Source organism: Antennarius striatus, chromosome 14 (genome assembly GCF_040054535.1).
Source record: "Antennarius striatus isolate MH-2024 chromosome 14, ASM4005453v1, whole genome shotgun sequence".
Taxonomy (NCBI): domain Eukaryota; kingdom Metazoa; phylum Chordata; class Actinopteri; order Lophiiformes; family Antennariidae; genus Antennarius; species Antennarius striatus.
In genome coordinates, this window is record NC_090789.1 from 3,855,577 (window position 1) to 3,869,874 (window position 14,298).

The 14,298-nt window shown below is 39.8% G+C and overlaps 1 protein-coding gene across 2 annotated transcripts in view; it reads right to left on the reverse strand.

Moving 5' to 3' along the window:
• The window catches only part of dtnbp1b (dystrobrevin binding protein 1b), a 57,702-nt gene that overhangs the window by 26,861 nt on the left and 16,543 nt on the right, over positions 1 to 14,298 (reverse strand). The gene's annotated exons all lie outside the window — the stretch shown is intronic.

Below are 14,298 nucleotides of genomic sequence, written 5' to 3' on the forward strand. Positions count from 1 at the left end.
GTCTGTTTCACTGACCCAGAAATATCCTCCCGACTCACTGAACTCTGATCCAAAGCGAAGCTTACTCCATATCTGTCGGAAAGCACTTATGTTTAATGCTTCTTGCGGGGGAATCTAGGCCAGGTTTACCCATTCAGCTGCAATTACTCACATTTTGAATAGAAAACTTTCCCATTGTTATAACAAGGATGCAAGTGAAGAGGCCTGGCGCTGATGACAGCTGCCTGTACACCCGGCTTTAAGTGGTTGTAAGAAAAAACACGTGGATGACAGGAGCAAAATGCTTTCATTTCTCATTCTAGATCCGTTTGACGATGGTAGCATCTGATCTGCTGCCTTTGCTCAGCTGTCAGAAGAAAGATGTGTAAAACGCGATAGAGCCTGAAGTGTTGCTTGTTAACGTAACGCATTAATAAAATTGTTTCAGGTTGAAATATTAATCATAACAAGCAGAAAAAGAAATTACCGCTGCGGCCACAACGTAAATGAAAATGCGTGGTATGCATGTCAAAAAAATGCAGCTGCTTTACTTCTATTCTTTGTGGTTTCTGCATCACATGCATACATTAAAACAAGTTCAGATCAGTCTGACAATTTGATTTTTCAAAAAGGCTGACATGAATGTTTGGCGAGGATAAAAAGTGGCCGTTCTACACCGATATGGTGGATGGATCACGAAGTTTCCTGGATTTTGCATCTGACGCATTCAGGGAAGGAGAAGATCCTTTCCCTGGAGCTCTTGGTTGGTACAGAATGTGGTGAAACTTAAAATTAATCCTCTCAGTGCTTGTCACACCCGAATATTTCAGTAGAAAGATAGAAGAAACTGCAGTTACATAAACAGTAGAAAGGAAGAAGGAAATGAACACAGGCCATTAGTTCATTGCTCCTGTGAGTCACTGCAGTCTAAATATTCCATGATTCAGCTGTCAGAAGCATTCCGCATCTGATGCATTGCACGTCATTTTCTTTATTCCTTATTTCCCAGTGCATTAGCATCGCCTTTCACCGGCAATTTGTAGCTGTGATGTGCCAAACAATAGTCTTCCATAGGGGAGCTGCGATTGGGGACTTGAACACAGTGTGAAAAGATTGATATGTGGCCTGAAGCTTTGTTTGCAGTCCATATTGCATTCGGTTCACTCCTGTGGGCATCGGCGTTGGCAGCTGTTGGAGCCTCCAGGAGACGTGCCAAACAACGGTTGAGCCAAAGTGATACCAGATAGGCCCTCCCATCCAAACGCGTGACATTATGCACGTGTGCCAGATATAGAATACACACGCACTCGCGTTGGAGTCGATAGATGTTGTTTAAATGGCGAATCCGTTCTCTTATCTGGAATTATTAATTCACTTCACATGCATGATCTGCCAAAATATTCCGCCTCTGTAATAAATCATCCGATATGGATACCAGGTCACATTTAAGGAATATTTGTATACAGTTCAGATATTAAACATGAATTAAAACTGTTTGTTCCTAACCTCACAATAAAAAAAATAATACTGTTCAGTCTTACAAGTTAAGTACAAAGAAAAATATTACTGAAAGCACATTTACGGCAGAAAGAATCAGCCAGTTTCCTGGTTAAAAATGTTAATTGCAGGTGTGTGTCATCGATTTAAAAAGAATTTGGAGGCCAAGCTTCCGCTCCTCACCTCCCTGATGCTCATCCAGTCATAAATATTTCTTCATCTCTCCTCATCTTGAGTCAAGGTGATGTAGAAAACACTGAATAAGCTTTAAAGTGTATCTGGACATCTCATGTCAGCCTTGAACGCTACTAGCCTCACCTTTTCCACACCCATCAGCCAGTGTTAGAGAACACTTACCCGAAATTGATTCTGCAGATCTACAAGGACAACAAAGCATAGGGGCTGACGGCTGATCTGAGCAGTACTTAAGGCATGTGAAAAGAGAGGAGCTGGATGAAATGGGTGCGATTTGACAGTGATGTCTTGTTTGGCTGCGGGCCAGAGGTTCATATCATAGATTTTCCCCATGAGTCTTTGCTTCTTCCTACCCAATGTCAAAGCACTCCCTGTGCAGATGTGCGAACGTCGACCGATCCTTTTGCCTGGAACATAAAGCGATCATTGGGCTTGGGGTGGAGCCATGAGTGCAAGGTCTCACAGTTAATGCTGATATCAACTAATGTGACATGACAGAGTCCTGAGGCCCAACACTGGGCTATACCTGCTGACACTCGGAAACAACAGAGCGTGGATGTGAAAATCAAACGTTTCTGGATCCTTCAACCTTTTCATACAAAGAAATTCCATTATTGGATTTTTAAACCACCGTATTTGTTTCAATAGTGGCAGCAGATCATCCAGAAAATACAGCTATTGTTGGATTAAAACGTCCTTTTGTATGCCAGCAAAAATGACAAAATTAGATCTATGCATAAAAATTGTGCATTTGCAAATATCACCACAAGATAGATGTCTGCTGATTGTGTTACATAAGACACTGACTGAGCCTCTCTATCTACTCAGGTTAACTAAACGTGGCCTTTATGCAACACCATAACTGTTACATAACCGAATTTGCATCTAAATATAATTTCTGAGACTCTCCCTTTTGTGTCTTTTGTTAAAAAACAAATCTCAAACTTGGAAGATTTCATCCCAAAGTCCCAAACAAAATATAAACCAGCATTTTTAGATTCGACATTGCTAATGTGAAAAGCACATTATCAGTTCTCTTCGCGAGATTACCTGTTTAAATAAAAGTAGAAAACAATAAATACACACCAGGATAAGCGCTGGTGGATCGGAAGAGATGCTGCACAGAGGAGATCAGATAATAAAACTGAAACAGCCTGCCTGAGACACGACAGCTCTGCAGGGTAAAGAAGCAATTAACAAGGAATAAGATTTGTTTGATTGAAGGAAGAGAGAGGCAGACAGGAAGAGCGCTTCAGAGATGGGAAGAAAAACTTCTGACAAAGACTGACACACACACACACACACACACACACACACACACACACACACACAGCAGTGATTTTTTCCAGAGCCTTCAGGCCTGGACCATGGTTGCGTTTAGAGATAAAGCCACCCAGCTATCTAATGGAGATTTTACTTACTTGTAAGTTTCATGAACGCTGTCACAGACATATTCTGAAGCATGTCTTCCTTTTTTATTTTTTTTTGCATGTTTTAAAGTTGTCTGTTAAACTATGAAATAGGATCTATGGGGGTATGTTTTAATCTTCATAACGATATTTACACACAATATTTTTAACTTCAAACTAAACTGATGAGGGAAAGAGTTTTAGAAACTGATAATCCTGCAACTTGACCTTTCTGCCACATTGACAATTTAAGTGAGAATCAGCATTTTCATTGTGAGTCAGAACACATCACCCTGCTACATTAATCCAGACAAAGAGACATTCAAAAGAAGTGTGCAAATGATTGCAGAAACCACAATTTAAAAAGAAAAAACAGCATCTGCATTGATCTTAATATTTACAATCATCAAGATGTACAAAGAACAGCTGTAACATTCATGTCATTGTTAACACTATTTACTACACACAGGAGTGAGAAAAATGGTTGAAATTAGGAAATTGCAAACAATATTATTGAAAAGAAACATGAAATGGGTCATGGAAACAGGATGGCTGGAGCTGAGGCGTAAAGGTCAGTGTTAATGTAGCTAATGTAGCCTGAAGAGGTGGCCGCCATCACGGAGTAATGGAGACTAGAGGCTGATAATGGACAAGCTGAAGGGTTCTGCAATGGAAATATTTACTTTTCTACTGCATAGTAGGAACCCTAAAGGGGTTCAAGTCCACTCGTGTCATCAACAGTGCACAAAAGAAGCTAACGTTATGCTAGTAAGATTCAAACAAGACTATCTACTTGTACAAACACATCGTCGTCCTCTTTCTTGTTATTGTCTCCATCCTGATGTGAAGTTGTTTTTTTCCATCTATGTCATCTGCAAATGTAGAGGCTATCAGGCTATCAGGAAATAATTGACATGCTCTGAATGAAGTTTTCATTCTGAGCGTGCTCTAACAGAACTAGGGAAATTTGAAAAATCACATCATCAAAGCTGAGCTCTGTCCTTTAGGTGGCGCCATCATGAAAACAGCCTTGTTTAGATAATGAGCAGGATATACCTTCCCAACTAGCGCTATCCAATCTTCTCAGAGCCACTGTGTTCCCCATCAGTCTGAAATGAGACAAATGACTTCTGACGGGCTATTTTGCCCCATCTGGTAATTTTTCCTCTCTTCACTTGAGGACATCTACATGATTCATCAGTCCAGTCCTTCCCCATCATTTCATCCCTGTTGTTCTAATGACAAAGACAAGCCATTAGCGCAGCTCTGCCTAAAAATAAAACCCACCCCCTCTCTGTGTCACAGTAACGACTTCTCCTCAAGTGCTAGGTCATCAGAGGAAAAAAAAAATCAAGATTTTTGAGTGTTTTAACCAGATCATCATTACATGACGTGTAAATTAAATACAACTTGATCAGTAAATTAAATACAACAAATACAGCATATTACTATGCTGTATTTGCGTTTGGTTAAATGTTCAGCTAGGATGCCAGAATGTCTCTTAGGGCAGTGGTTGCAACACACATCAAGTTTCAAGTTTCAAGTTTATTTATTCTTATATAGCCCAGATTCACAATGTCTCAAAGGGCTTTACAATCTGCACATGGACGATATCCCTCTGACCTTTGTGCACTGCAAGCAGTGCGACCCTCGCATCGGATAAGGAACAACTCCCCCCAAAAACCCTTTTAACAGGGGAAAAAATGGATGAGAGAAACCTCAGGAAGACTGCAGAGGAGGGACCCCTCTTCCAGGAGTGGACAGACGAAGCAATAGATACCGCATGTACAGATTAACAACACAATAACAACACATGAATACCATGTTCACTGACGCAAATAAAATGAGCATATTTGTGCAGATGAGAACATATTTTTAGGAAACTTGGCTGATCTCAGAAGCCATTGAGACACAAAGAGGCAAACAAAAAGGCATGCTGGGTAAAATAAACCATGAACTATTGCAATTCTCTTCCACATACCCGATTTACTACTAGACTGTCATATGCCAATTGCAAACTAGAACTCTTGCAACCCCATAAAGGCAAATAACCAAACCCTTATTCTGTTTTGTTTAAAAGGGAGCTGCAACTCTTTGAGGCTAGGACATTTGTGTCGAAGGACACAGATGCCCCAGATACTGGAAAAACATTTTGTGCAGATGTGTACAGACAGCACGCCTTTATGCCAGTTGAATGTGAGCAAATTGCCTCAGGTTAAATATGTTTCAACATGTTAAATGGGTTAGGAAGTCCATATCTTGAAAGGACCTTTACAAAAAAGTCTATCCAATCATCAGCAGAGTACAGCTCTCTGCCAAGGCAGCACAAGACTAAGGAAACAAAAGTATTTGTCCACTATGTCAACCCATACCAAAGTTCTAGACGTTCTTTCCTCATCCTTGCCCATAAAATATTTCTGCTACAAAAACAACCAACCTTCTATCTGAAGAGTAAGGGTGAAAATATAACCTTAGCAGAGCTCATGACCGTAGAACTCCATCTTCTTGAAGATGAGATGATCATTATCGTCTCATCTTCAACCACTTATTCGCTTTGCAGGTCACACGTTACGCTTGAGCCCATCCAAGCTGACTACAGGCAAGAGGCAGGGGACGCCCCGGATCCATTGCCGGTGAATCGCAGAAGTTTATAATATTTAATTGACACAAAACTCTTCCTGACATCCAAGACTTCCTGACACCAAACGCTGCCTTCTTCAAAGACTTCCAGGCAGAACTGAACTGTAGAACTTCATTTTTATAAAATGCACATATTGTTTATCTTCAAAAATGACACGTTTCTGGCAACAACAACAATTTGTGTCATTGATCACAATTAATGTCAGAACATGAAACTAAATACAGGAAGTATTACAGCTCAGTGTTTTATTTGGGGAATACGATCTTGAAGTGAAACAAGCGGGCTCTGAAGGTTGGGTTAAATGGATTTTTTTATTGTTCAATTTACATTGTTAGGGGTTCACCCTGGACAAGTCGCCAGGCATCACAGAGAAAGACAAACCAGAACAGCAAGATAACAAGTTCTATTACAGCCTGTTGCAACTGCCATTATCATCAACTGGTGAAAAATCTGACCAAATGTAGAAATGAGAAAATATGAGAAATATGAAAAGATTTTTAACTACTATAAAACTCTAAACCTTTTTCTATATGGATTTGTTTGTCTAAAAACTATTATAGAGTCAGTGTAAAAGGTTTATCTTTATCTTTACTGTATTGATTTACTGCGACACAAGCACTAAAAACCACTAAAGGAGGGCATAAATGCATCAAGGATGCAAAACACTGCAAAAGTTTGACAGTACATTTTTGTTTCATATGGATGCAACACTACTCCATACTCAAAGCAAAAATATTCAATTTGGCTACAAGTAACGTCGAGTTAAGATGAAAGGTCACAGAAAAATCCCTTTCTACTATACAGCACATCTAGTTCCTTGAAGTCTCTTGGATTCTGTGATAAAGGATGAGAGACAGGAACTCCTCAACCTTCTCAGTAGTGATGTCCTGTATGTCTTTGAGGCACCATCACCAGATAAAACAGTCTCTGACTTTTAAATTCGGATGGAGGCTGCAGTTAGGAATTGCTAATCCATCAAATGATAATCTTCCTCCCTGCAAGAAATTACTTTGTGCGTCTATACGATTGGCATATCATCACAGGAGCATGTGTATGAGACAAGGTGTGGGAATACACAGGAGTCTCAGGATAGTAATCTATCACACCGTGAACCCGTCCTCTGCTGAAACGTGAAGCCGCTTTGCTAGTCCATGCACATGGGTGCGACCGTGTGCAAACACACACTCTGAAGAGTCAGCATGCAAACTACAAAACCACAAGGACACACTCACTTAAGAATTCCAAACAGTCGGTGATGTCAGCAGAGTACTTTAAGCCATCTGCAAAGCCTGCTGGTGTGTGTACGTGTGTGTGTGTGTGTGTGTATGTCCAAAGCTGACTAATCTTTGCCGTCATCAAAAATACTCTGCTAGAATAATCCATCACACTTTTTTCGTATACTCCAGACACACACCACAAGGAAAACACACATGAACTCCCAGCCCCAATCCATCATCTGGAGTCAAGTGTTCATCTTCCTCTCTGGACTTCAGTGACCCAACCGGTATTCTGTTTCAGCAAGATTTCACCTGAACCCGACACACATATGCATGCTTTGTCCCGCTTATAACACTCAAATGGGAGAAGATATTTGTAATTTGGAAGAAGAGTACCATCGCCTGACTGAAATTAAAAACTTTTCCTGATTAAATCCTACTTTGGATGAGATGTCAGCAAATATTATATGTGAAGAACACAGAAAGAGATGAGACAGATAATGAAAAAACGTTGGGAGTTGGACAAATTCAGGCAGCTCAAATTTTTACAGAGAATGTGTTGTGGTAATTGGGGGAGAAAGAGCATCACGATCATGAGAAAAGATGACAAAAATGATGGAGAAGATGAACGGATGGAGGTTCGAATAAGATCCCCTTCCCTGCAACTTATGAACCACAGGAGCTGTTGCACCAGAATTGCTATTGCAGCAACAGTGAAAAGAAAAAAAAAAGTTTTTATACCATAGTTTTACATTCATAAATTATTTTACCAAAAGTCGTTTCTCCCTGTTGTTTCATAGGAAGAAACCACTGTTGATGTGTCTGAGGCGTCACGGAAGCAAAACAAGACAGAACTTTGCACAAAAAGATTGTTTTCTCAGTGTTTGGTCAAAAAACAATGTTTGTAGTGAAACCAGGCCCATAAATAATGAATGAAAAAATGTAAAAAGAATGAAAGAAAGGTGTCTACTCTCTGTTTTAGTAGTTTCGGTGTTTATAGTCAAATAACAATATTCTGTTGGTCTTGAAAGATCTGTCAAAATACTCTAAAAACCACTGATTGTGTGGGGCTGCTTTTCAGAAGACTGTCAACCAATGATTAATCCCTCATATATCTGGAAATACTGGAAGTGCTGGATACAAAACACACTTAAACAATGTTAGCCAAAGCAAAATCAATTATTTGTATGTCATTAACCATTTCCATTACATTTGAATCATCACTGCCCTGCATCAATGAGCAAGTTGTATTTTAGTGCTAAACATTAAGCTAATGTTCTGTACATTATCATATTCTGCAAGACAATCATATATCAAAGAGTTGCAAATTAACCTCCACTAACATTTAGAAATTAATTTTTCAAACTAATCAGTGAGTTTTTTATCTAACAATGGAGTGAGAGTGGAGTGTTGTAGCTGAATGAGGGGAGTGAGGTAGCATTTGAGTAAAAAAAAACAAAACCTGCATAACATTAAAACACAACAATTAGTAAATTCCAAAAAAACAGAGCCGATTCAGTTATGTTTAAGAAACTGTCACCAAAGTCACAATATTACCACACTACTGCAACCATGCCAGAATAATTGATCCTCCCAGATGATATTTTTTGGGAAAAAGAGTTAAGGGTTCAAACTGACAAGGGATGGCCAAGAATCCACAACAGTCAAATTATTCTCCAGCTAAACCTGAAAACTTCAGGATACTTTAAATATTCAAAATTATATAACGTGCAGTAGACGATTTAACACATTAAATTGGCTATGTCATCTAAGCTAATTTCACAACACAAAACGTTCCATCTTACCTGAAAACACTGAGGACTGGCCAAATTCAGGCCAGGTGAAAAGTCAAAACGGTGGATGAAGACCCCTTCAGAATGGCCCTGAGACGTCGTACAAATTCAAAGTCGAAATAAGCATCTGCAACGTTGTTGGCTTGGCCTCAGATGGGCTTCAACTACTATCTGTCAATTTAGCCAATTTAGATGACCTATTTAGGTCAACCTTTAACAGAAAGTTCAAGTAATTTGTTTCATGTAGTAATGGTAAAATTTTAAAAAAGTAAAAGTTTACTTAAAATACATAGTAAGATTAGCAATGCAAATTTTCATTTTTAAAGTGTATATATTTTTATATTTGTGTAATATTTTATATTACACAAAGGCATGGTGGAGGTTCCATGTTCATTTCCCCTTGGTGTGGAGTTTGCACGTGCTGCCCAGGTTGTCTGGATTCCTCCCATCATCAAAAACATGCTACGACAGGTGGCACCATAATAAACGCGAATGGTTGTTTGTCTTTCTTGTGGCCCTGCAATGAGCTGGTGTCTCATCCAGAGAGTCTCTCGCTCAAAGCCAGCTGACATTACATTACAGTTAATTTTTTTTTGCTCTTCAAGATTCATTGTTTATATTCCAAGAACCTAATGTTAGCACTGCAGCAGAGACCTAAAACAAGCACCGTCATTATAAAAAATGGATGTAATAGAATATCTGCTGTCTCACTGGCCTCCTCAGAGCTTAAGTCACATTTGTCCTCTGGCAAATGGAATGTGTGTCCTCTGCTGGGATTTACTGCCTATCACCCTGTTATGTAACGATCCTTGGGGGACGCTTCCTTCCAGCAGTTGACAAACACATTTACGTGACTGAGAGGATGAACTGTGGAAAAGGAAGTCACTGGGGTCGTCTGTGCTACGACGCTGTGGGGCCATTTACAAAAATATTTTACCTCAAAAAACAGCAACCTACTATTGAGCATTGGCCATTTGTTTAGATGAGAAGAATCTACAAACGCAAACTTTTGTAAATGGGCATGAATGTAATCTGAAAATGCCATCACACAGAAGACGCTGTGTAAAATAGCCAATAAGGCAACTCCTCTAAAAACGATAACATCACAGAGTCCACTGTCACGCAGGATCATTCCACTCCAACCTTGTTTTTGTATGCATACATCAAACAATGGAAGAAACAACAACATAAAAAATTATGGCAGATTGAGAATCTACATTACAGTATTTACTAATGCTAACTAGTGGCTGTAAAGCTAATTAGACATCAGCTGAGCCCAGCTCAGCTGATCTCCAGGCACACGGATATAAATATAAATAGCACATCCTTTACATAAGAACTTCAGTCCACAGGTTATTATAGGCAAAGATGACATGATAGCAAAAAAAGGAATACATTTATATTTCTTTGTTTAAATTTCTACATATATCAAAGACGTGAATGGCACACCGTTGTATAAATGTTAAAGTCGAGGTCACTTATTAGTCATGTAGAGACATTTTCTTTTTGAACACTGAAGGTTCAGATATAATTATACATCCAGTATTTAATTTTATTGTTTCCAATATGAATTGAGCTATCATTAATCCTTATAAGGCTTCATTTGTGGCACATGTATCATTTGCCTAATGAGGCAGTCATTAGTAATAATGGGTTGCCAGTTCTGTGGCCTTAGGGATGAAACTTCCCAATCAGAACAGAGAAAACTATTCACCCCCCCCCTTCCTTTTCACATATGCACCCATCACTTTCTTCAAGCACCTTTTCATTCTGTTTTTCATCATCCACAGATAAAAAGTATAAGATGACAGTAATGCTTCTGCCGCACGGCCAGCGCTAGATAAGAGAAAATCATAAGTCATCAGAATATGTGTGAGACAATACACACATCCGCGTTGATGGTGTTCAAGATTGGTCGTTAGCACCCGTCTTAAATTAGACATTTATGACGCTCAGCAATCATGTTTAAAAACCTTTTGCTACCCTAAAAGGCCTTTGTTTTAAAAACTCCATCATCCTATCCTTCATTCTCACCTTTCCTTTTTCCATGACACTTTCCAGATGGAACAGATGCTGGTAGTCAATCTTTCACTACATCCTACACCAGCTCCTTAATGCAAATATGTTCCATTGTTGTGCAGCTCCTATAATCAGTCACAATCGAAAGCGGTTCCTGTGATTGAACAATCGGTGGCATGCATTCTGTTAAACGATATCATTTGCATGATTCACTGCCAGCTATGACTACGTGTATAGAAACACAAAGGGAGATGAGTACATTACAGACAAACCATAAGGAGATGAATAAGGGCGAAAGTGCAACCATATGACTACTGAAATCCATACTTAAAGAAAATGAAGGCCATGTTGCTTTACAGTTTGCAACTGAATAACTTCAGGTATACTTACCTGTAAATAACTTGAGTCTGAACAAGTATTCAGTAAAGAGGCTTCAGCTACACAAGCCTCGAGGGATGCTCCTGTTTTACAATAATAGCACTTGCCATATAAACTCATATTATGCAGAAGTTTATCATGTTGCATATTATGTCATATAAAAGGTACCTTGTAGCTGTGCAGAATTTGAGCACTTTGTGTATTTTATAATGCTGTATTGAAGTTTTTGATTAAACCATAACCACTATCCCCAGCATCTGCTGGGAGAATGTTAAAGACATTTTGATATGAACTACATTTAAACAAGTCCCTTAATGTTCTTACTCACATAACCCAAAAATCACAAAATGACACAATTTGGGATTGGGGTGCAAACTGTGCCGTATTTCTTTGGTATGAATAGAAAGCATTTCTTTACTCTGAAACACCCTAATCAATGACGGGATTTCGATCACAACCTCAGTCTTGAGGATGACCCTCATTATATTCAATACATTTATTATAGTATATATTCTTTTTATGAAACATGGCACAAAGTAGGCATTTATTAGAAGAAAAAAAAAACCCATGGAAAATTCTATTAGCTCTCCACCTTCCATGCATGAAACCATCCAAGTATAAAATGTTCTCAAAGATACTCGGGGAGGCGGAAAAACAAACATCGACTCAGACTGTGCAGCATTTCTGAAAATAGCCTTTTTAATTAGTTAGCTGCGGTCGCTGCATTTGTATCAGCTCAGTCTGTACCAGCACACAGCTATTAAAAACCACCATCATGCAAAACCAACATTACTAATTATTTACTGAAAAGCACATCTGATCAGATGTCCCAAAAACTATTATAGGACGACAGTAATAACCAGTACTGATGACTGAAATGACAATTTAATATTGTTTTAAAAACTACCCAATTAGAGGCAACCAAACCTCCCACTTGTGTCAATCCATCAATTTTTGGCTTCGAGAGAACCACACTCCCTCTGCTAGTTCCTTAGTTTTCTCTGACAGCTTCCATTCTGCCCGGTAGTGTATATCTTCACTAATATTGCCCAACTCCACCAGCTCAATCCTCAAGAACATTTCTTTCTCCAATATCATCGAAGCCAACACAAAATTTGTAGCTTGTCTTGGTCTTGGTAAACTTGGAGAGGAACGAGAAATCCCGCGTCGAGGAAGTGCGTAACTTTTAACCCCCCTGTTCTTGCGTTCCACATCTTCATTTTTCATCAGCGTCGTATCTCTGTCTTCCGAAGCACTCGTTATCGTCGAGCTGTCATTGGTTGATTCAGAGCTGATGGATGACAGTGTATCCACCGATTGGTCAAGTTCCACTTGGTAGGCTAGTTTTGTTTTGCTTTGTTTGCTCATGCAAGGAGGCCAGCGGAGGGAGACACATCTGGTTACTGCCAGCCATAATTCCTGCGGTCTCAATAAGGCTGACCTTGGAAGTTTATTTGTTTCGCAAACATTGTCCCGTTTCTCAGGCTGTACACATTCGCCAGTCGATTCCGCTTCTGCCACCTCTGCAGTTTTGACTATGTTCGAGTTCTTCGGTGATATTTGTACCCTGTTGTAATTTGCTGAATGTGGCTGATGGCTGTCTCCAAATTTAAAAGAGCTGGTGAATCTCTGGCTCCTCTTCATGGCACATTCTGCCTCCACATCAGAATCGGATGACGAATCTTGACCTGATGAGGATCCACATTGTGAAGGCAGATCATTGAAATCCTCCAACGGTGGCCGTTCCTTGTCTTCAGACTCAGAGGAGCTGCTTGCCCTCTGGCCTTTCCTCATACCTAGGCAAACAAATCCCTGCTGTGAACCAATCTCCTGGCTCCACTGCGCTTCCTCTTCCTTTAGCTAATGAGCGCGAAAATGAAATTATTCCAGCATCGCAATCAAAGCAACAACAACAACAACAGCAGCAGCCACAAGAGCTCTGGCACTTTCTGACATAATCTCTGCTTCAAGAGGCACTGCTTTGGTTATGAGATGGGCAGTGATGACGCTGTAATGTCATGTGCCCACACAGACACACAACCACAAACACACACACACATATATATATATATATAAACCTCCGCATGGCTGTGTTCAGGCTCCAGTGGGGTGAGCAGTGGCTTGCCTTAAAGGAAAGTGATGTCAAATTGCATGATGTCATACCTAGCCATGAAGCAGGAGTCTGCAAAACAGTCTATGTTGGGAGCGAGAACACAGATGGTACCAAGGATGCCCTACCCCCAGAAAAGATCTAGATGTGCAAAAGGAGTATTAATTCTGGCGACTGTTTATCACGTTTTTATCAACATAACTGTAAGGCAAAATCTTTTTTTCGAAACTCAAATCATTGCTCAAACTGTGCTGTACAGCACATCGAATGTGAATGTGTTGGAGGATACGCCTGACAGTGTAGAGCGTGAATGTGTGACTGCATGAATCTGTCTCCTGTGTCTAATCGGAACCTCTGGCCCCTCGTCGACAGCAGACGTCAGGTCTCCCCCACTTTTCCATTTATGGCTATGAGAAGAGCTCAGATCGCATGTTGCACTTGTCACTCATTGCTCAGGTGTTGCATCACTACAGGGCAAAGGGACACTCGTCTAGGGGGGCGTGTGTCATCCAGATAAGAGCAAGTTTCTTCAGTGATATCAAATCAGCAGCAGATGTGAGGATACCCTCCTGGACAGTTACATCATACACTTTGGATGTAAAATGCTGTAACTTGTAGTTTCAAATATTCTCCTGGGGAAGTTTTTTTTTCTTTTCTCTCTCTATGTTAGCAGCATTATATTACCAAAATCAAGACCATATTTCAATGCAGATTTTTGGAACATTAGGGTATGGCCCACAGAACAATGCATCACATTGCGGTAACATCTGAATCATGGGGATAGGAATGATCAACACAGTATTGCCTATGTTGTTCTGTCTGTTGATCGTCGATCTGAGAGGATTGCGATTTCATCTGTGTCGTGCATGTATGGTACATTTGACAACTTTGACTTTTTAATAAGATATTTTTTGAGCAATTTCTACATTGCTAAATTTACACAGCGACATCCACATAACTCAAATTTCACTCCCACACATTGAACTCAAGAGGTTAATTAAACCGCAGAAACGGAGAGATACACCATCCCAACTATAAAACATTCTCTGACAGATGCTTA